At 38.4% G+C, this 21,784-nt stretch overlaps 1 protein-coding gene and 1 long non-coding RNA gene across 2 annotated transcripts in view; both read right to left on the bottom strand.

Moving 5' to 3' along the window:
• Positions 1-21,784, bottom strand: part of LOC117510628 (netrin receptor UNC5C-like) — a 962,031-nt gene that overhangs the window by 140,157 nt on the left and 800,090 nt on the right.
• Positions 3,351-21,141, bottom strand: LOC117510630. Its single transcript, XR_004560770.1, has 4 exons — positions 21,065-21,141; positions 12,695-12,701; positions 5,191-5,196; positions 3,351-3,361 (listed from the first exon to the last, which is right to left on the bottom strand). It is a non-coding gene; the product is annotated as an uncharacterized LOC117510630 (long non-coding RNA).

Genomic DNA, 21,784 nt, shown 5'->3' with positions numbered 1-21,784 from the left:
TCAGGAACCCCCCTGGGCTAACACAGCAGTTCTCATTACAGTACAGGAGGTGCAGTATTTTGTAAAATAGTTGTTGGTATGAACACACAGGCAACTTCAGCAATCCTCATGTGACATGTAAGAATAAATAACCCATTTGTAGTGCATGTAATGTTTGTAGGATATTATCTTGTCTGAGAAAAAAGACTCATCAATGCAAAAAGTCTTATCCTCTTATGTTAAATTAAATAATCCAGAATCTACATCCAGAACTAAAGCAGTATCAACATTTAACTGGTTCATTCTCTTGACATGATTGATCATTCCATCAAGTTTGGCAGGGACTGGCTTTTTTCAGAAAGTGATTGAAAAGCAAATAAATAAATACATGCCTTATCTTGTGATGTAAAATTGTGTAAATTCGCAATCCAGAATCAACATTTGGCTCTTGATCAATGCCAAAATATAATGGGTTCTTCCTGTTGTTAAGACTAATTGTTCCACTTTTTGTTTTTGCAATATTTTGTTTTTGAGAGTTTTGCAATGATTAGCTCAAAAATTCTTACAAAACTGATCAAAATATCTCAAAAGATAAGATAAAAAATCCTTTATTAGTCCCACGGCAGGGACTAATTATGTTATCTTATCTGTCTCTGTTTTCATAATATAAATAGAAAGAAAAAAAATATTCAGAATCAACATTTGGTTCTTGATCAACACCACAATTTAACAAGTTCTTCCTCCCTATAAGGTGGATCAAAATGCTATGGAGATTTCATACCTTGCTACATACTCTTCATCATGCACATAACACCCAGAAAACAAAGTGACTCCAATAGACCATTTTGGTGATTAGTGGGGCTACAAACACCCATGCAACCTCCCCAAAGCTATGTTACTGACTTTTAAACTAGTGTAATAATCTGTTGATGACCATTGACTGATTTGTATTCACTCTGGCCCATTTTTGTATGGAACTAATTATGTCAAACCAACTTTGGTGTGACATAACAGCATTAACAGAACCTAAAAAACAAATCATTAGAACATGTCACATGCAGATCGCTATAAGGATATAAAGAATTCCTGCTGTCGGAAAAAAAAAAAAAAAAAAAGATTAAATATATAATTCCTCTCTAGCACACAGTTTTAGTAAATCAACAGTACAGGATAATAATATAGCAAAGGTAAATGATAGTAATGTAGTAAGGAAGACAAGTACACATGATAACATATTCTGGTGCATTTACCATATTTTCTGGAGTATAAGTTGTGTTTTTAAAATTATTATTAGCTTCAGAAGTCCTGTGATTTATACTCTGGGGCAACTTATATCAAGAAAAATAATATTTGTTATTAATAATTATTATATTTAGATAGGACTTTCCATGGGATCAAAGCATTAAATGAAATAAACTTGAACAATAAAAAGAATAAACGCCAATAATGAAAACTACACTACAGCAATCCCAAATCCCAAATTAAAGAGCTGCTAAGACAAAAAAAAAAAAAAAAGGTGCAATTTATACGAATGTGACTTATATGGGTTTTCTTCTTCAAGGGGCACTTTTTAACAGGTGCAACTTGTACTCCAGGAAATATAGTAATGATTTTTCACCATTTTCATATTTTAATGAGCTGTCGATGTACGTAAAAATCAGGCAGCTGGCTATGTAGGGGTCCACATGACCCAACTCTGATTTTGATCAAATTTTCACCAATTACTCTTCAAACAGATTGATTAGGCATTGTAAATGTTGTTTTTCCATAAGGCAAAATTTTACTTGAATTTTGGTCAATTCAAAATTTGATGTCAAAACAGCCTGAAATCTCGTTACATTAAAATATACAGTGATCCCTCGCTATAACGCGGTTCGCCTCGCAGTTTCGCAGATTTTTTTTAGTGCAATTTTGTATGCTTTTTTTTAACAGCACATTGTGTTCTGCGTCCATATCAGGTGGGCCGGTCGCGGCACCGGTTGGCATCACCGCAGCAGCGGGCCACTCACACCGCCCTCCTGTCTGCTGTGTGGAGCTGCGCCAAATCTGGCAACAGGTCCAAAAAATAGCGCTGACTACTTCATGGATTTCGCTTATCGTGGGTTATTTTTAAAACGTAACTCCTGCTATAAACGAGGGACCACTGTATAGTAAAAATGCTCAAATTTGAGGCAACACTGCCCATCTAAAACTGTGTGGTTTGAAAAACTGGCTACAGAGTATCATTAACCATCATCCAGATATCAAAGATTCAATGTCTGTCTGTTGGAACCTTTCTGTATATTTCAGTTATTCAAACTTTTCGAAATTCATATGTTGCCCTCCCAGGGTCAAATTCTGGAGGAGTAGGGAAATTGAAAAATGCTCATAAAATTAGTGATATTTGACATATCTCTGCAAATGAGGTTTCGTTTTGTATGTTTTTTGATTTGGGAAGTTCATTTATGGAATCATTTGTGTAATTCAAGGTCAAGGTCATTGTGTCATTTTTTTCTCCATATTTTTAATCTATTTTCCATATTAAACTACCCCTCCCAGTCAGGTGAATGTCCAAATACCTGTCTTTTGTTAAATAATCAGAGATATATTTTATAAGCTTGAGAATGATACCATATATGGTATCATTCTAGATGGACAGTGTTGCCTCAAAGTTGAGCATTTTTACCATATATTTTAATGTAACAGGATTTCAGACTGTTTTGACATCAAATTTTGAATTGACCAAAACTCAAGTAAAATTTTGCCTGATGGAAAAACAAACTTTACCATGCCTAATCAATCTATTTGAAAGGTAATTGGTGAAAAATTGATCAAAATCTGAGTTGGGTCATGTGGACGCCCCTGCCTGATTTTTACATAGACAGCTCATTAAGGACTTTCCACAGCTTTCAAATGCATTGATCATTGGATTAAACCCAATGGCATTAATCTCAAAAGTTATAAATCAATTATAATTGCTATGAATCCTATTATCTAATGTCATGGGGTTATTGTCTTTTCACTCCTTTAATTAAAAAGATGAGTCTGTGCAGTAAAGACTGCTCTCCTTTTCTGTCTGCCACAACTGGCTGAAACTGAAAATTTAAAATTACATTTGTGTCTTTTATAATAGTCTTCTCCCAGGTCAGCCTGTTCTCACAAAACATTCGTAGTAACATGCACAAAAAAGTCATGCACAAAAAACTGTACATATATATCATATCCATATATTTCATCCAAATTTGTACATATCCCAAGTGTTCATTCATCTGGAGGAGATGATGATGATGTCACAGTAGCTCATCTGAGTGAGGGAAAAAATGTGCTGTGATATTTTACTTATTATTGTTATTCTATTCCTATAAACCTAACTTAGCCCTAACTTTAACCAAAACGCAAATGTCTGTTTGTGAAAGTTGTTCTGCATGCATGTGGACATTCATAGGAACACTACGTGAAATATCATGCATAACGTTTAGTATCATATCAAATGAAATGCATCATGAGGATATGTTACCCAGATCAAGTTCAGCTCCTCTTATAAAACATGTTAACCAACAAGTGATGCCAGGTTGCTTATCTGTAGACTGATTAAGTGAGTCAGTCAAGGAGTTTGTCCAAAACATTAGCATTATTTACTCTTTAAAAATGGATTCATATTCATAAAATTTGGATTGTGATAGAAACAAGTGTGGACCAGTGAGCCTTTTATTTTGGGCCATGTTAACACCTCTTCACATACAAAATAACTATAACATAAAATAAAGATGGACATACCCGTCATTTATCTTGTGAAGCCTTGCTGCTAATTGCAGGGTCCATGGGGGGTCATTTATAAAACTGTGCAGAATCTCAAATAAAACGTAGTGTACACATATATCCAGAAATGTGGACACACATTGTTTCACAACAGTAACAAAGCCCCTTTATGTCCTCAGTGATCCTGGAAGTGTACGTTTGAGCACCAACCTATTGTCCACTATCAAAGTTTTATATGAATGGGCATAGACACATCCTCAAAATTCATTTGTATGTACAACTTAAGTGTCATGAAAAGACAGATCTGTTCTGTCACAAAGCAAAGAACAATGCAGAAACTGAAAAAAAAAACCACAACCCACAAACAAACAAACAAAAAAGAACAAAAGGAGAGGTGATGGTCTAGCGGTTTAGTGTTGGGCTTGAGACCAGAGGATCCTCGGTTCAAACCCCAGCCTGACCAGGAAATCACTAAAGGTCATTGGGCAAGGTCCTTAATCCCCTAGTTGCTCCCCGTGCGTAGTGGGCACCTTGTGTGGCAGCACCCTGACATCGGGGTGAATGTATGGCATTACTGTAAAGCACTTTGAGCGTCTGATGCAGATGGAAAAGCGCTATATAAATGCAGTCCATTACCATTTAACAAAAGAGCACAATTTCACTGAAAGTGAAACTGAGACACTGATCCGAGACGTGGAAAAAAAGGGAATAGTTTCATTTGATTGTCTCAGTTCTGGAATTATGAACAAAAGAAAAGCCACTGAATGGAAAAAATAATGGAGCTGATCAGCTTGTGAACAGTGCACGGCTTTGACTTCTGCAGCTACAATCAACAAATACATAAATTAATTAATGAGCAATAAGAGGATTGATGAAATTTAGTACATTGATCTTTGTGAATGGGAAATTACATATGTGCAATGTGAACAGAAATAATATTTTAATCATGGTAAGAGAGGTGACATTGACTGCTTTGCTGTGAAAAATGAGTGTACATATTGTTCAAAGCAAATTCTTCCCTTATGAATTCCAAATCATGCATAAGACATAAGCAGTTTTTGTGCACACACATCGTTTATGGCCATGAAGGCCACTGTTGCTATTTATTAAAGCAGCTTATTAATGAGGTTAATTTTTTTTTTTTTTTTTTTTTTTGCAGAACCCCCCCCCCCCCCCCCCCCCTTATTTCAGGTTTGTTTTCACAGACTGATTGTGTTTCCAGAAACACTGCAGCCAAGAAACAGTGGAACGTGGGTATGATGTCATCAACTTTGTCTATGACTGTCAACAAAATGTCTCAAAAAGTTGGAAATTGGGCATTTTTCAATAACTTTTTTATGACAGCATTAAAATCAATTCATTATTATGCTGAAGATACTCAGTTGTACATGCCAATATCTGCGGGAAATCTCATTCCCATAAAATCCCTGGAGGACTGTCTTCTATCAGTGAGAAGATTTGATGTCCAGTAACTTTCTACTTTAAAACTCTGATAAGACTGAAAAGATGGTTCTTGGTTCAGCGAGACATCGGCATCAATTTGACCAGCTCGTGCTCAGCCTGGGTTCGTGTGTCATAGTGAGGGACCTTGGGTTAATTTTTGATCCCACATTGTCTTTTGACCTCCACATAAGGGATGTTACCAGGACTGATTTTTTCATTTGCGAAATATAGCGAGGATCTGCCCCATCCTGTTCATGGCTGTTGCTGAGACCCTGATTCATACTTTTGTTTCTTCTAGATTAGATTATTGTAATGTCCTATTTTCAGGGTTACCACAGTCCAGCATCAGGGCTGGTTCAGAACGTTGCTGCCAGACTTTTGACACAAAGTAGAAGGTTTGAACATATCACACCCATTTTGGCATCTTTACAGTGGCTCCCTGTCTCTGTGAGAGCAGAGTTTAAGGTTTTGTTATTGACTTATAAAGTTGTTCATGGACTGGTACCGTCTTATCTGGCTGATCTGGTGAAACCCTACGTGCCGACCTGGGCTTTGCAGTCGCAGAATGCGGGACTACTCTGTGTTCCCAGGGTGAAGAAGAAGTCAGCGGGTCAAAGAGCTTTTTGTTATCATGCACCCATTCTGTGGAATGGTCTTCCTGCGACCATGAGGCAGTCAGAGTCTGTGGACATTTTAAAGTCAAGACTTAAAACCTATTTTTATTCTCTTTCTTATGCATAGTTTTAATTTTTTTTATCTGTTTTATTCTTTTACTTCTGTCTTTAATTATGTATTTGAATTTTTTAATTTTTATTTATTTATTTTAATTTTTAGGTTGAACTGTTCTGTGTGAGGCATCCTGAGATGGCTTTTGTTGTGATTTGGTGCTTTATAAGCTGATTAAATTGAACTGAATTGACAATCCACTGACACCCTGCAGAGAAAAGTTATGCACAGTCACACTGTCCTCTAGTTTGGAAATATAAAATTATAAAATATAATTATTTTCAATTATCAATAATAGCATTGAGCAGGATTGAATCAAGTTGAGCAAAATGGGTAATCTTCAGCTTAACAGTCACATCTCAGCAGTCCCAGAAATTATTTTTTCACTTGTATAATGTCTGCATTGAGAAGTGTTCAATTTAACAAACCAGTCTTTTGGATGTTACTTCAAAGGGGATGAGTGGAACTAGTGTGGCAGAAGAAATGAGTCAAAATTCAGTTCACTGTCCACGGTTGGACGGTGCTCTGCTGAGTTGTAAGTGAGCCAATATGCTTGTAAACACAAAGCAAGTGTTCAAAACAGAGGCAAATTGCCTACTTTGGCAATGAATCAAAGCTGGCTGGCTGCTCTCCAAGAGAACAACAGCTGCAGCAAACTCACAAATTGTGAATCAACTGTACTGATGCTGCATCGATTTGCTGCTATCAGTCAGGAAGAAAGAGAGAAGTAAGTTAATTAAAACAATCGGTTGCCATGGTGGTGCATGAATTTAAACACAACGCGATGATCCTGCATTACATTTTAAATGATGGAAGACAAGTTGGATTTCACTAGACCATCTAGGACGGCCATAACATACATAACATACTATACTGGACATGACACCCGTTGGTGCTGGTGCTTATCTCTGGATTCCGCAGAGTGAAATGGAATAGCATCTACAACTCCCTCTTGACAGGACGCCAGTCTGACTCAGATTACTGCCCCAGACAAGGCTGGGACCCATTCACAGCTTGGTGGACTGAGGCAATGCAGACTGTCTTGTTAAAGAACACACACAGGTAGCATGAGCATGACATACGTCTACATACTGGCAGGCTAGCACTTTATCCATTGAGTTGCCTGCTCCACCAAAGTTAAAACTTTCATTATACCATCTAGGATGGCTATAACACATACAAGAATGACATATAAATCAAAACAAGGCCGTTCTAAGATGTAAAACATTATTTAATGACATTTATAATATGTTAGGTCAGTCAAGTATGAGAGGATATGCTGGTGCCACAGTTCACCACATCCATGACACCACAAAGTCACCTTAGGCCCTGGATGGCAACCACCCAAGCAGACAACAGACAGACTACATTCCCACATCTCTAAAAGAACCATCTATCTGCGACAGTCAGGTGAAACATGGGTGCCACCTTGGCCTCCTCCAGTTACTAGGCTCCTCAACACTCAGGCTCTATGTTCTAGATCAGGGGTGGCCAAGTTCGGTCCTCGAGATCTACCTTCCTGACACTTAGTTGTCTCCCTGTTTCAACACACCTGAATCCAATGAAAGACCCATTAAAACCCTGCTAACAAGTCTTTCATTGGATTCAGGTGTGTTGGAAAGGGAGACAACTAAGTGTCAGGAAGGTAGAGCTCGAGGACCAAACTTGGCCACCCCTGTTCTAGATCATACACAGAGAAATGTTCCACATTGGCAAAATGTGAGAGTTGACACTCCTTCACATTGCACTTATATTTCTTATCTTAGTCCCCCTAAGTAACTGCATGTTCGACACAAAGTCATTCCAGCGGTACCCAAGGGTCCTCTGAAGAGACCTGGTACTCAAGACATCCAATTGTCCACTTTGGTGACTGGTTAGCATCAAAATGTCACAACCATACAGTAAGATAAATATACTGGCATCAGCAAACACCTCCGTCCAGCAACCTCATTATATGCTACTTAAAAAATTAATATTACTTTCAAACATTAGCTTAAAGGTCGTTTTTGTTCACATACAGATTCAAGCTGAACTAGACAACTGAGAATGGTGATTACTGCTGTTACTGTCTACAAGAAGTATGTACATCTTATAATCCCTGACGCCTACTGGAATAGTGCATATCCCCGGATACCATAGCAGGAAAGCGGATAAGATTGTATTACTCATCCTGCATGGGATGCCAGTTTATCTCAGGTTGATTTCCCATGTAAGGCCGGTACCCATTTACAGTTGGGTGGACTGGGACAATGCAGAGGAAGCAAACAAATAGGTCCACAGTCTACAGCAAAAATGTTTGTGGGTAAAAAAATAGAGTTTGATACCAGACATGGCAAAGCTCTGGCTATACATGTACAACCCCAATTTCAATGAAGTTGGGACACTGTGTGAAATGTAAATAAAACAGAATTTCAAAAATGAGCAAATATTTGCACAAAAAATAAAGTTTATCAGTTTGAACATTAAATATCTTGTCTTTGTGGTGTATTCAATTGAATATAGGTTCAAGTGGATTTGCAAATCATTATATTCTGTTTTTATTTTCATATTACCAGTGGCGGCTGGCCCATAGGGGGCGCTGGGGTGCCGTCCTCCCAGATGTGGAGAGGAAAAATTCTAAAATCTATATTTTTAAAAAAGTATTACCAATGTCAGTTTTACTCAATAGTATGCGCCTACATGTTATATGAATTATTAAAACAACATTTCCACCAACCTACTCTCATTCAACAGTGCATTTCCACCAACAGAAGCACAAAATGTATCATTTCTTGTCTTGGGCGCTCACTCATCTGCCCTTGAAGTGCAGCGAAATGACTAATTGTGTATGTTGCTAAGGGAAATAATAAATTAATATCTTGTGGTTGCCAATTCTGGTGCCCATGGGGCCAGTTGTGTGTGGTTGATAAGGAAATATAATAAATATTTGGTCAATCAGCACTGCCAAATTTAATGGCTTGGGTCACTCGTGGATTTATCAAAGTGGTGCTGTTTTTGGCAGAAGCAGAAACCCCACTGACGTTTGGATTATATATTTTTTTTGTCTCTGTGTGTTTTGCTGGAGTAAATTGAAGAACTTTGGGACTTTACGATTGCTGCTCCTCCTGCTCGTTATGTCCTCAGAGGTTTTCAGCTGCAGACTGACTCGCCTTTTTGGATCCACTTCAGCTCAGGTGAGCTGACGAGCTATTAGGATTTATTCCCAAATGTTGCTCCTGATGTGGAAATGAGGATGAAAATTTAAGATAAAATGAATGAGTGATGTTTGTTTGTTTTAGGGTGTCAAAGCTGTGATCTTTATTGGTACAGCGGACCAGTTATAACGGTTAGGGGAGGTCAAGGCTGTTTGTAAGTGTTCAAAGCTGCAGCCATGCTGGCACTTTGGTCATAAAATATTGGAGTAGTTTCAACTTGATTTCAGTTGACACATAATGAGGATCATCCCACAGAAGTGAAATATTCTTTGGAGTATTCCACAGTCTAAAACGAATAATTTGCTTAGTAAAAAAAAAAAATGAAATAGCAATTTGCATGTTTTTAAAAAAAGAAATTGTAACTCAGTCACCACTGAGTTCACACAAGACACTTATAGTCAGACGAACTCAAGTTTAGCAAAGCATGTAATTAAGTGGTTTTGTATACTTAATTTGCTTTGTCCTCTACACTGTTACTGTTAATTAACTTTAACCAATTTAATTTAAAGGTTTTGGTGTTTTTAGGTTGCCAAATTATTTAAGTTGTTCTAGCTTCTTTATTTTGCCTCCATTCCACTCAGTAATGCTCATGTAAATTATTACCTTAATTTTACCTTAATTTTCTCCCCCTCTCTCTCTCACACACACTTTCTCTCTTTCACTCCCTCTCTTTTCTGGAAGGGGATGTGAACATTGTTGTATGCACATAATGTTGTTTTGTCAATTGAAAAATTTTTCTATATATTGAAAGAGTCTAAATTTGGTGATATTTTCTATTTTGTTAAGGGGGTGTCATTGTGAACCCCAGGATAGATAGAAGATAATGGCAGTGCAGTACAGGATGGTGTACTGTGTGTGTAATTAGTATCAAACGGTGAAATGTTCCTTTTTCAAGAACTTGAGTGTTGTATTGTATCTGATACTGTTCCTTTCCAAAGTATAAATGAGGCCTAATATAGCTGTAAATGGTTAACTTTATCAGTGAAACTGCTGATTTGGAGAAAGACATTAAAATGATTATTGTGGAATTGTAGTAATTTTCTGACTGTTCATGTGAATGCCTGTACTAGACTAGGCAGGAAAATCTATTGGCATACCAGCCCCACCAAGACTTTTTTTCACCAGCCGCCACTGCATATTACACAATGTCAAAACTTCATTGGAACTGGGGTTGTACATATCTTGATTTACTTAACTAAACTTAACACAAGTTGAAGAACACACAGACAAAATATCCAACTGATGAATCTACAGCGTCCTTTGAAATCCACCAGAACAATTAACTATTAGAGTTCCTGAAGCTACAGATTGAAGTCTTTTGTTTGACTGTCACAATAAAAAAGTGCACTTCAAGAGAACAGAGCACGAAGCAGAAGCAAAAACTCCTCCCAGCATAGAATGGCTTGTAATATTACATTGCACAATGTGAGCTAAGCATCAGTCGGAGAAAGAATGGAGGAGGGCAGGAGGAAAATGGATAATAAACGCAAAACATCAACTTACATGGAAATCCCAAATCACTCCTTTCTTTGGGCTCAGTTGACTTCTGAAACAATGAACCTTGGAATTGGGGGGGAAAAGGGGTGGTGGGGTGGGGGTGGGGGGTGGGGGGGGTTGGTGGAATGAATGGATGAAGGGAAAGGGATGAAAAAAGGAACAACAAAAATCAAATATGTCAACAAAATTGGACAAACATGACAGGACATAAATTAAATAAAAACAAACAAACAATGTCTTGGCATGCCAACATTAGTCTTTTCTATCTTTTGTATGGCTATAATAAGTGTGGCTCACTTGACTTAAAAAAGACAAAAAGAAAAATGAAAAAAAAAATCAATATCAACCAAGCTCTGAAAGAAAAAAGGAATATCTGTTGATATAAACAAACAGAAAAACACTCTACAGAACAAGTGATGTCGCATCATGCAGGAGGTTGACTTTAGCAAACTGAGCAGATAGAACATCACAGACAGATGGACTAATGATGAACCAGTGTATACAGTGCAAACAGAAAGTATTCACAGTGTTTCACTTTTTCCATATTTTACGTTACAGCCGTATTCCAAAATAGAGTAAATTATTTTTCCCCTCAACTCACAACACCCCATAATAACAACATGAAAAAAGTTTTTTTTGGCAAATTTATTAAAAATAATAATAAAAAAAACCCTAAGAACTCACATAAGTACACAAGTATTCACATCCTTTGCTCAATAATTTGTTGATGCACCTTTGGCAGCAATTACAGCCTCAAGTCTTCTTGAATATGATGCCACAAGCTTTGTGCACCTATCTTTGGGCTGTTTTGCTCATTCCTCTTTGCAGCACCTCACAAGCTCCATCAGGTTGGATAGGAGTGTCGTGCACAGCCATTGTCAGATCACTCCAGACGTGCTCTATCAGAGCTCAGAGCTCTATTGAGCCGTGTATTCCTTTAACTTTAACTAGTAATGACTTCATGACTTTTTTTGCTAATAAAATTTAACTATTAGAGAAAAAATTACTCATAACCATCCCAAAGACGTATCGTTATCTTTGGCTGCTTTCAGTGATGCCGGTATTTGGTTAGACTCTTTCTCTCAGATTGTTCTGTCTGAGTTATTTTCATTAGTTACTTCATCCAAACCGTCAACATGTCTATTAGACCCCATTCCTACCAGGCTGCTCAAAGGAAGCCCTACCATTATTTAATGCTTCGATCTTAAATATGATCAATCTATCTTTGTTAGTTGGCTATGTACCACAGGCTTTTAAGGTGGCAGTAATTAAACCATTACTTAAAAAGCCATCACTTGACCCAGCTATCTTAGCTAATTATAGGCCAATCTCCAACCTTCCTTTTCTCTCAAAAATTCTTGAAAGGGTAGTTGTAAAACAGCTAACTGATCATCTGCAGAGGAATGGTCTATTTGAAGAGTTTCAGTCAGGTTTTAGAATTCATCATAGTACAGAAACAGCATTAGTGAAGGTTACAAATGATCTTCTTATGGCCTCAGACAGTGGACTCATCTCTGTGCTTGTTCTGTTAGACCTCAGTGCTGCTTTTGATACTGTTGACCATAAAATTTTATTACAGAGATTAGAGCATGCCATAGGTATTAAAGGCACTGCGCTGCGGTGGTTTGAATCATATTTATCTAATAGATTACAATTTGTTCATGTAAATGGGGAATCTTCTTCACAGACTAAGGTTAATTATGGAGTTCCACAAGGTTCTGTGCTAGGACCAATTTTATTCACTTTATACATGCTTCCCTTAGGCAGTATTATTAGACGGTATTGCTTAAATTTTCATTGTTACACAGATGATACCCAGCTTTATCTATCCATGAAGCCAGAGGACACACACCAATTAGCTAAACTGCAGGATTGTCTTACAGACATAAGGACATGGATAACCTCTAATTTCCTGCTTTTAAACTCAGATAAAACTGAAGTTATTGTACTTGGCCCCACAAATCTTAGAAACATGGTGTCTAACCAGATCCTTACTCTGGATGGCATTACCCTGACCTCTAGTAATACTGTGAGAAATCTTGGAGTCATTTTTGATCAGGATATGTCATTCAAAGCGCATATTAAACAAATATGTAAGACTGCTTTTTTGCATTTACGCAATATCTCTAAAATTAGAAAGGTCTTGTCTCAGAGTGATGCTGAAAAACTAATTCATGCATTTATTTCCTCTAGGCTGGACTATTGTAATTCATTATTATCAGGTTGTCCTAAAAGTTCCCTGAAAAGCCTTCAGTTAATTCAAATGCTGCAGCTAGAGTACTGACGGGGACTAGAAGGAGAGAGCATATCTCACCCATATTGGCCTCTCTTCATTGGCTTCCTGTTAATTCTAGAATAGAATTTATAATTCTTCTTCTTACTTATAAGGTTTTGAATAATCAGGTCCCATCTTATCTTAGGGACCTCATAGTACCATATCACCCCAATAGAGCGCTTCGCTCTCAGACTGCAGGCTTACTTGTAGTTCCTAGGGTTTGTAAGAGTAGAATGGGAGGCAGAGCCTTCAGCTTTCAGGCTCCTCTCCTGTGGAACCCGCTCCCAATTCGGATCAGGGAGACAGACACCCTCTCTACTTTTAAGATTAGGCTTAAAACTTTCCTTTTTGCTAAAGCTTATAGTTAGGGCTGGATCAGGTGACCCTGAACCATCCCTTAGTTATGCTGCTATAGACTTAGACTGCTGGGGGGTTCCCATGATGCACTGAGTGTTTCTTTCTCTTTTTGCTCTGTATGCACCACTCTGCATTTAATCATTAGTGATTGATCTCTGCTCCCCTCCACAGCATGTCTTTTTCCTGATTCTCTCCCTCAGCCCCAACCAGTCCCAGCAGAAGACTGCCCCTCCCTGAGCCTGGTTCTGCTGGAGGTTTCTTCCTGTTAAAAGGGAGTTTTTCCTTCCCACTGTCGCCAAGTGCTTGCTCACAGGGGGTCGTTTTGACCATTGGGGTTTTTACGTAATTATTGTATGGCCTTGCCTTACAATATAAAGCGCCTTGGGGCAACTGTTTGTTGTGATTTGGCGCTATATAAATAAAATTGATTGATTGATTGATTGATGTTCAATTGGATTCAGGTCGGGGCTCTGCCTGGGCCACTCAAGGACATTGACAGAGCTGTCCTGAAGCCACTCATTTGATATCTTGGCTGTGTGCTTAGAGTCCCTGCCCTGCTGAAAGATGAACCATCCCCAAGTCTGAGGTCAAGAGCGCTCTAGAGCATGTTTTCATCCAGGATGTCACTGTACATTGCTGCATTCATCTTTCCCTCAATCCTGACTAGTCTCCCAGTTCCTTCCACTGAAAAACTTCCCCACAGCATGATGCTGCCACCACCATGCTTCACTGTAAACATGGTGCCTGGTTTCCACCAAACATGACGTCTGGCATTCAAGCCAAAGAGTTCAAAATTTGTCTCTTCAGACCAGAGAATTTTGTTTCTCGTGGTCTAATGGACTGCATTTTTTCCATCTGCATCAGATGCTCGAAGCGCTTTACAATAATGCCTCACAGTCACCCTGATGTCAGGCTGCTGCCATACAAGGTACTCACTACACGCTGGGAGCAACTAGGGGATTAAGGACCTTGCACAAGGGCCCTTAGTGATTTTGCGGTCTGGCTGGGATTTGAACCGAGGATCCTCTGGTCTCAAGCCCAATGCTGAACCACTAGACCATCACATCCCCTGAGAGTCCTTCAGGTGTCTTTTTTAAATGCCAGGCAGACTACCATGTGGCTTTTACTAAGGAGTGGCTTCTGTCTCGCCACTGTAAATTTATATTTGAGGGTCTATGGTTTCAGAAATTTTTTTTGTTATTCATTGTCTTCTTTTAGTTTTGGGTGGACCGCTTCAGGGTCACCTCAGCAGATCATCTATTCCCTGATTTAGCTTCACTGGTTTATAGGCAAAAAGGTTAAAACCACAGACTGCATATATACTGGGAAAACCCACCCATCATCACCCACAGGTTTCCTGGAGAGCAGTTCAAAAACTCAAAAAAGATGACTATGGATATCACCAACTCCTGTCCAACCCCAAAAGGTAAAAAGATGAATGTCATGATAAGTCATTGACTAGTTCAAGACGAATGTACCTGACTCGCCAATTAATGATTTTCACGAGTTGCCCCACCTTACTACATAGGACGTACTTTGACTTCAGGTCACATGATGAATCCTGAAAAGCCAGGACAGCTGTGCACAAGTGTCTAAAACATCTCCACCAAATGATCTCGATCGAAGGGCAGAACAATGTACAGTATGTGCATGTATGAATGTATTATGATCACCAATTTATTGTGAATTGATCACTGGTTATGTGACTTGACACTGCAGCAGTATAACACATCAGCACAGTATTCAGCATAGGATGAACAACCATGATTTGTTACTGTTATGTCATCTTTTTAAATTTCAAGTTAAATGACTTGACAAAATGCATAATTTTTTACATGAGTGCACAGAACAAATGTCATCCTAATTCATGTCTGAATGAGTGATGATTATAAGTGCAACATGCTGTGACGAAGAAGTATCATGTTCAGACAAAAGTGAAAAAACATGATGGCAATAAAATGAAGCGTGAATGAATTAGTAAGAGTCAGTGCAATCATTACACAAACAGAGAGCACTGTAGATAAGGGAAGCACGGAAGGAAGATGAGAAAAATACCAGGAGGGTAGTAAACAATCAGACAAAGTGAGGAGATTGTGGAAGTCACAATGGGAGCACACAGGAGGGGAAGAAGAGTTTCTCCAGTGGCTGTTTTGATGTTGAGTGTTTGCTGATTGGGTGATTGTTTTGTATATTACAGTTTATGATAAGTACATTTCACCAATACAAAATCCATCCATTCATGTTTTAATAGGCAATATATGGGAGCCGGTGATATAGTAGACATATGATCCTCACGTTAACCCCCTAACAAACAAGCCTATGTGGGACAGATTTGGGTTAAAAAGTTGGCCCCTTTTGGGCAACACATGATGTGCTTTCAATCAGCAAAATGTAGGCCTGCAGTGAGCCTCACCAGTGTGGGGCCCAGATAAGGGCCAATAAAGGCCAACCTGTAGTACGGACTTGGTTTGGGTTGTCACTTAATGGGCCCCTGCGAAACCCACATTTTACTTTCCAAAGTATTTCTGTATGGAAGTAAATCTGTGCCATCAAAGTCTGAATTTGAATTTTTAAGGTTGAATTTTTTTTTTGCATCAAAATCAGAGTTTGAAGTTGAATTTCTAAGGTGGAAATTGTTTAGCATAAAAATATTCAGCCTCAAAAAATTCAACCTAAAAAAAAAAAAAACTCAACCTAAAAAAAAAAAAAAAAAAAAAAAAACTCAACCTAAAAAAATTCAGCCTCAAAAAATAGAAAAGCAGGGATCCAAGATCCATGTCTCAATCATTCAGCATTCACCCAATCACATTTTGGTCCACTGGTCATGTGACATTGAGACTAAATCGAAAGAAGAAGACATGATAAATTGCTGAACAATGCGTGATTGAGACAGGGATTGATTGCTTCTCCCTGCTTTTCTATTTTTTCAATCATTCAACATTCAGCCAATCACGTTTGGCTCCACTGGTCATGTGACACTGAGACCAAATCGAAAGAAGAAGACAACGTGATAAATTGCTGAATGTTTGAGTGATTGAGACAGGGATAAATTGCTTTTCCGTGCTATTCTATTTTATAGGTTGAATTTTTTGATGTTGAATATTTTTTTTGTTAGAATTTTTTGGGTTGAAATTTTTTTTTAGGTTAAATTTTGTGATTGATTTTTTTTTTTGTTAGGTTGAATTTTTTTTTTAGGTTGAAGTTATTGAGGCTAAATGTTTTGATGCTAAAAAAATCATGCTTAGAAATTCAACTTCAAACTCTGATGGCACAGATTTACTTCCATATTTCTGCAAACACACTTGTGCCTTATAAGTCACACCAGTATTTTACTCTCCACCCAGTCACTCTGCGTGACTTGTTTGCTGTGAAGTATATGCAAGATGTCTCAAGACAAAGCAGACAGAGTCTAATTTTGTGAAGAGATGTTCTGCATATCAAAGAAGAGTAAATTCAATTTTACTAGTGGCACAGATCTGACTCAAAATTTTGTCTATTAATATCTTAAACAAGTTTTAATATACTTCCTTATAAAATCCAAACATCCATGATCCATGTCATTGTTGTGTTCTATTGGTTTTACTGGTTTGTAATCAAATCAGTGTAATCCAGGTACAACCGTTTGTCTGTAGTAGGATATAGCTGAATCCAAACCAGCCCACATTTTTACAAAATCCACATTAACATCATTTCATTTCATTTATATATATAGCGCCAAATCACAACAAGTTGCCTCAAGGTGCTTCACACAAGTAAGGTCTAACCTTACCAACCTACAGCAAGCACACAGATGACAGCAGCAAGGAAAAACTCCTCCTGATGACACTGAGGAAGAAACCTCAAGCAGACCAGACTCAAAGGGGTGACTCACTGCTTAGGCCATTCCAACACTTACAAGTTTTGCAGTTTTACAAAGCTGAAGAAACAGAAATTAGAAAAACAAACAGCATAATAATATAAAGAGTCCACACAGGTGTCAGCGCCACAGACAGGAGCTGTCCACGCAAATGCAGACTGTAGCATGAAGCACCGGCCTCAGGCCTTCCACCTCACAGTCCGTCCAGGCCCTTCAGTTTGGATCATTTTGTTGTTTGTACCTTGGACAGAGAGGTACATGAATAGAAAAATGAGTGCCGCTGAAATGAATGCCACTTGTTACATGGGGAAAACAACATCGGCATCCTGATTTTGGCAATGGCTGTCATTATATGCAGTGAGGAGTACACTCTCAAGTGCCCTTCTTGTGTTATTTGTTGTATTCTTTGTTGAATGAATTGTGAAGTTAAAAACTTGTGCTGTAAAGTAAACCAGATTAAGCTATTAGGGTTTTTATCACTTCTGTCAACAAAAGCGCAATATAGGCGAATATAGCAGAATTATGTAACTTTCTCATGGAATAAAAATTGTACCTGAATAAAAGATAATCTTACGTACATCTAGTCAAAGAATTAGCATAGGGGTTGGAGTTGAAACAGTTGCAGGGCTTGCTGCACCATGGCAGTAGGGCTGAGCAATAAAGACTGCACTTCAAGTGTCCAGGAGGCAGCGGAGTTACGCTGCAATATTTAGCTTTTAAAGCTACACTTCCAAACTGGGCAGTGGTCAGAAATCACTGCTGCACAGAAGAACAGAGCTGATTGTGCATAATTATGAATAAATCAACATGTGAATAAATTAACACAATAAATAAGTTATTGATGAGTTGAGGCATTTATTTGTTGATAACGACTGATAGGCCAGACTTGCGCTCCCTCATGCACTGCGTCATAATGCACCCTGTGACTCCTTCTTTGCCAAACATACCTGTCGGATGGCACACGTTTATGAAGCTGGCAGAGTAATGAACAAATCAGTAAGACTGCACAGTATGTTGTTTTGATCAGTAAAATGCAGCGGTGCGGTCATTTCAAAACTCTTAAAACCCGATACTTGTTCTGAATATAGTATAACTTTCTATGAAGTTATTTCACTACAACATCAAATGGTTTAGAAATCATTCGTTGTTCTTTTCAAATTATAACACACCCGTCACACATAGCAAGAATGTGGAGGAGCCATTCTGACACAGCAAATATTGCCATTATCCGACACACTCGGGAGGAAAAGGGGCGTGGTCCAAAGGCAACCGGACTGCCTCGTCCACACCTGCACAATGGCATCCAAAGCATGTTGAGACAGCAGGTGCATGACACAGATTGCTGTCAGATGGCCATAAAAGGCGCTGCAGTCTGCCCGATCTCCAACAGTCTGTGTGGCACACCTGCGCTCCGTGCACACGTATGGTGCTGTAATTATCACTCAGCCGTGTGTGTGTGTATGTGTGTGTGTGTGCGCGTGTGTGCGCATAACACTGCCTGAGCCACATACCACATACTTTTCAACAGCCCCTTTGCGCTCGGGGGGGGGGGGGGGGTTTGTACATTATTATACTGGCACGTGCAGGACATACCGGACATGCCAAATCTATCTCGAGGTTCTGTCATATGCGCTTAAATTGTTTTGGATCGCGTTTTGCCGCCATCGGAATATGTACATTGCGGTTAGATGGTCCTCAGACTGCTCATGGACCACGGTCAGATAGGTGTCCCATCTCGACCGCACCCAGAAAATTCCAAACATGTGCTTAACACTCAGGCAGATTTTGACCAAGTGTGTCGACTTCCGCAAATGACTGTCAGAATGTTTTGGAACTGAAATCTGACACCTTTCGTATGTGCGCCTTTTCAATAGTCCAACGCAACTCTGCATGATTCCGGCTATGTGTGACGGGGGTATAAGAAGTGTTCACTGTTTGATGCTCCAGAGTGGACAGGAAGACATATTAAATATCAGTTTCTTCATCTTTTTTCCACACTTCAAAACTTGAAGTGTGGAAAAAACAAAGGATTAACAGTTAACAGAGGATTACAGCTGCCAGGATTAGTGGAGTAGTCACGATTACATTGGCTATTAAATCGTCGGTGACAAATTTAATAATCGACATCATTGTTGTTTTTTGAAATTTTGTTTTAAAAAACTCTATCTTCCGCTGCTTTTCTGTCCTTGATGCATATGTGCAGTACTGGTAATCCGGGTCAGCCGTGATATCACTGGAAAACTTATGCCCAAACAATATCATGGCAAGCTGGCAACTAAACTCAAAAGTTTGGGAGCATTTTATTCAAATTAAAGAGAAACCGATGCAATGCAAAATCTGCAAGGCAGAATTTGCCTTCCACGGCAGTACAACGGCAATGCAGGAGCATCTGACAAGGAAGCACATTGTGGCTGATGCTGATGAAGAGGGACAGTCGTTTCGGTAAGCTAATTGGCTAGTTAACGTCTATAGTGAGCTACTTACTTTCTTTCTTTATTGTTTATTTGATGAGGACAATGCATATTAATGAACACTTTGTACATTTTCATGCCTTAGTGTAAATATGCCAGATTTAGCTAAAAGCTACTTTCCATCTGTAGTCCTCAGAAATATAAATCCAACAGTTTTGTTTTTGCTCTCATAACTAATTTTAATGCACAAACATAAATATTTTTGATGCTTGGAAAGGATGACATCATATGATACATAACTTTATCTCAAAAATGTTACTCTATAGTCTATACAGCTTTACTAAAGCTGTATAGACTATAGAGCTATAGAACTATAGACTATAGAGCTCATGAAAAATGAGAGCAAAAACAAAACTGTTGGATTTATATTTCTGTTCAGTGTATAATTGTTTCCTGGAGGTTAATGCAAAATATTAAAATACATGTTTTGTTTTAATAGCAGTGCTAATATATTCAGTTTCATTTGGCTCATTGTAACTGAATATTTTACTCATTACTTCCAGTGAAATTTATGATTTTGTTTCAAGTTTACTTGGTGATAATTTGGCTTTTTACTTGTCAAACTTGTCATGTGACGTTCACTGAGCTTGACGCAGCATACAGCTTTAGTAAAGCTGTATAGACTATAGAGTAACATTTTTGAGATAAAGTTATGTATCATATGATGTCATCCTTTCCAAGCATCAAAAATATGTATGTTTGTGCATTAAAATTAGTTAAAATTTACACAGGTGTTCATGCGTTTGACACCATATGCAAGACAATTTTATTAGCTTTCATTTGGTACCACTTTCAATGCTACAGCATTAACCTCTGGGAAGCTACAAAGAAAACAAGGACATAATATCCCGAATTTTGCAGCGTTTTTGAAAAAACTGCATGGCTCTTGAGACAGGCATAGCCAAGGTCCAAGATCAAAGTAACTGGTATATTTAGTAAATTTAGACCTTGGAGAATGGGAATAATATTAGTTTGCATAAGTTTGATGAAAAAGGTCTAATTTGAAGAGGTCTAGTGGGACTGTCTTGTATCCTTGTTGGAAGGCTGTTCCAGTTTGTAAAACCCTTCACAGACATGGTGTTTTGTCCTGTGGCAGTTTGTCTAAGGGGCACCTCACAGTCCCCTCTAGAAGCAAACCGAGTCCTGAGGTTAGGATCTCTATGCCTAATAAATTCCTCCAGAGGAGGTGGGGCTAGGCCATGGAGAGTTTTATAGATGAGACAAGCACGCTTAAACATTATAAAGTTGTTAAAACTTAAAAGATGGTATTTCTCCAGAATTTCACAGTAATGAGTGGAATATGCCTTTTTAGCAAACACTTTGCTGGCTTTTTTATAAAGTTGCTCTAAAGGTTTTAGTACTGTCATACCAGTAAATGACCATGACTTATTATGATAGCTGTAAATGTTAACATTAATGATGACAATTCCATTAGCCTTAGCACGTTATGTGTTTGCTGTATCGTTGTAACAGTGATGTCATGTTTGAATAGTATAAATGTGATAATGCTCAAGTTTTATAATGCAACATGACAGTGCTAAAAAATATGTTCCTCTTCAATGGACGACTTTGTTACCAAGCCAACAACATGCACATCTCTGCAAGCACATATCCTGACAGAAGCAATCTTGAACATGTTGGAGACTGACATGACACTCCTGTACATGGTTGGCAATAAAGGTTTCAATTGTCTTTATTTTTTAGTTAGCACACACCTTAAAACACTTGAAGCTAATGAGGGCTACATTAGAGCAGCTGTATGCTGGTGCGATAAGCCCCAATTTAAGTATGAATGATACCGATGAGTTTGTGGTTTTGCATAATCCCCACCTTGACATGGTATTATACAGGTGATGATTTTGATACTGGTGTATCGACCAGCCATGTTCGGCAAATCGATGAGAATGATATTTGATTGTCACTCATGATCACTGATCTTGTGAGTTGCTCATTTTAGAAACTATGTACATGTGTGTTCTGTAGAGAGACAGCCACACACACACACACACACACACACACACACACACACACACACACACACACACACACACACACACACACACACACACACACACACACACACACACACAAAAACACATAGAATCAGTGAGTGAAATGTCACACTCTTTAGGATGACACAGTGAAGCGCTGAGTGAACATCCTTCATGAGTGGTGATCAATGTGTGAAAAATTGATAAGATGTAAAACGGCACACAACAGCACACATAAAACTCTCAGATAAGCGCAC

The sequence above is a fragment of the Thalassophryne amazonica genome, chromosome 5 (genome assembly GCF_902500255.1).
Source record: "Thalassophryne amazonica chromosome 5, fThaAma1.1, whole genome shotgun sequence".
Classification (NCBI taxonomy): Eukaryota; Metazoa; Chordata; class Actinopteri; order Batrachoidiformes; family Batrachoididae; genus Thalassophryne; species Thalassophryne amazonica.
This window is presented reverse-complemented; position numbering and strand designations above follow the sequence as displayed.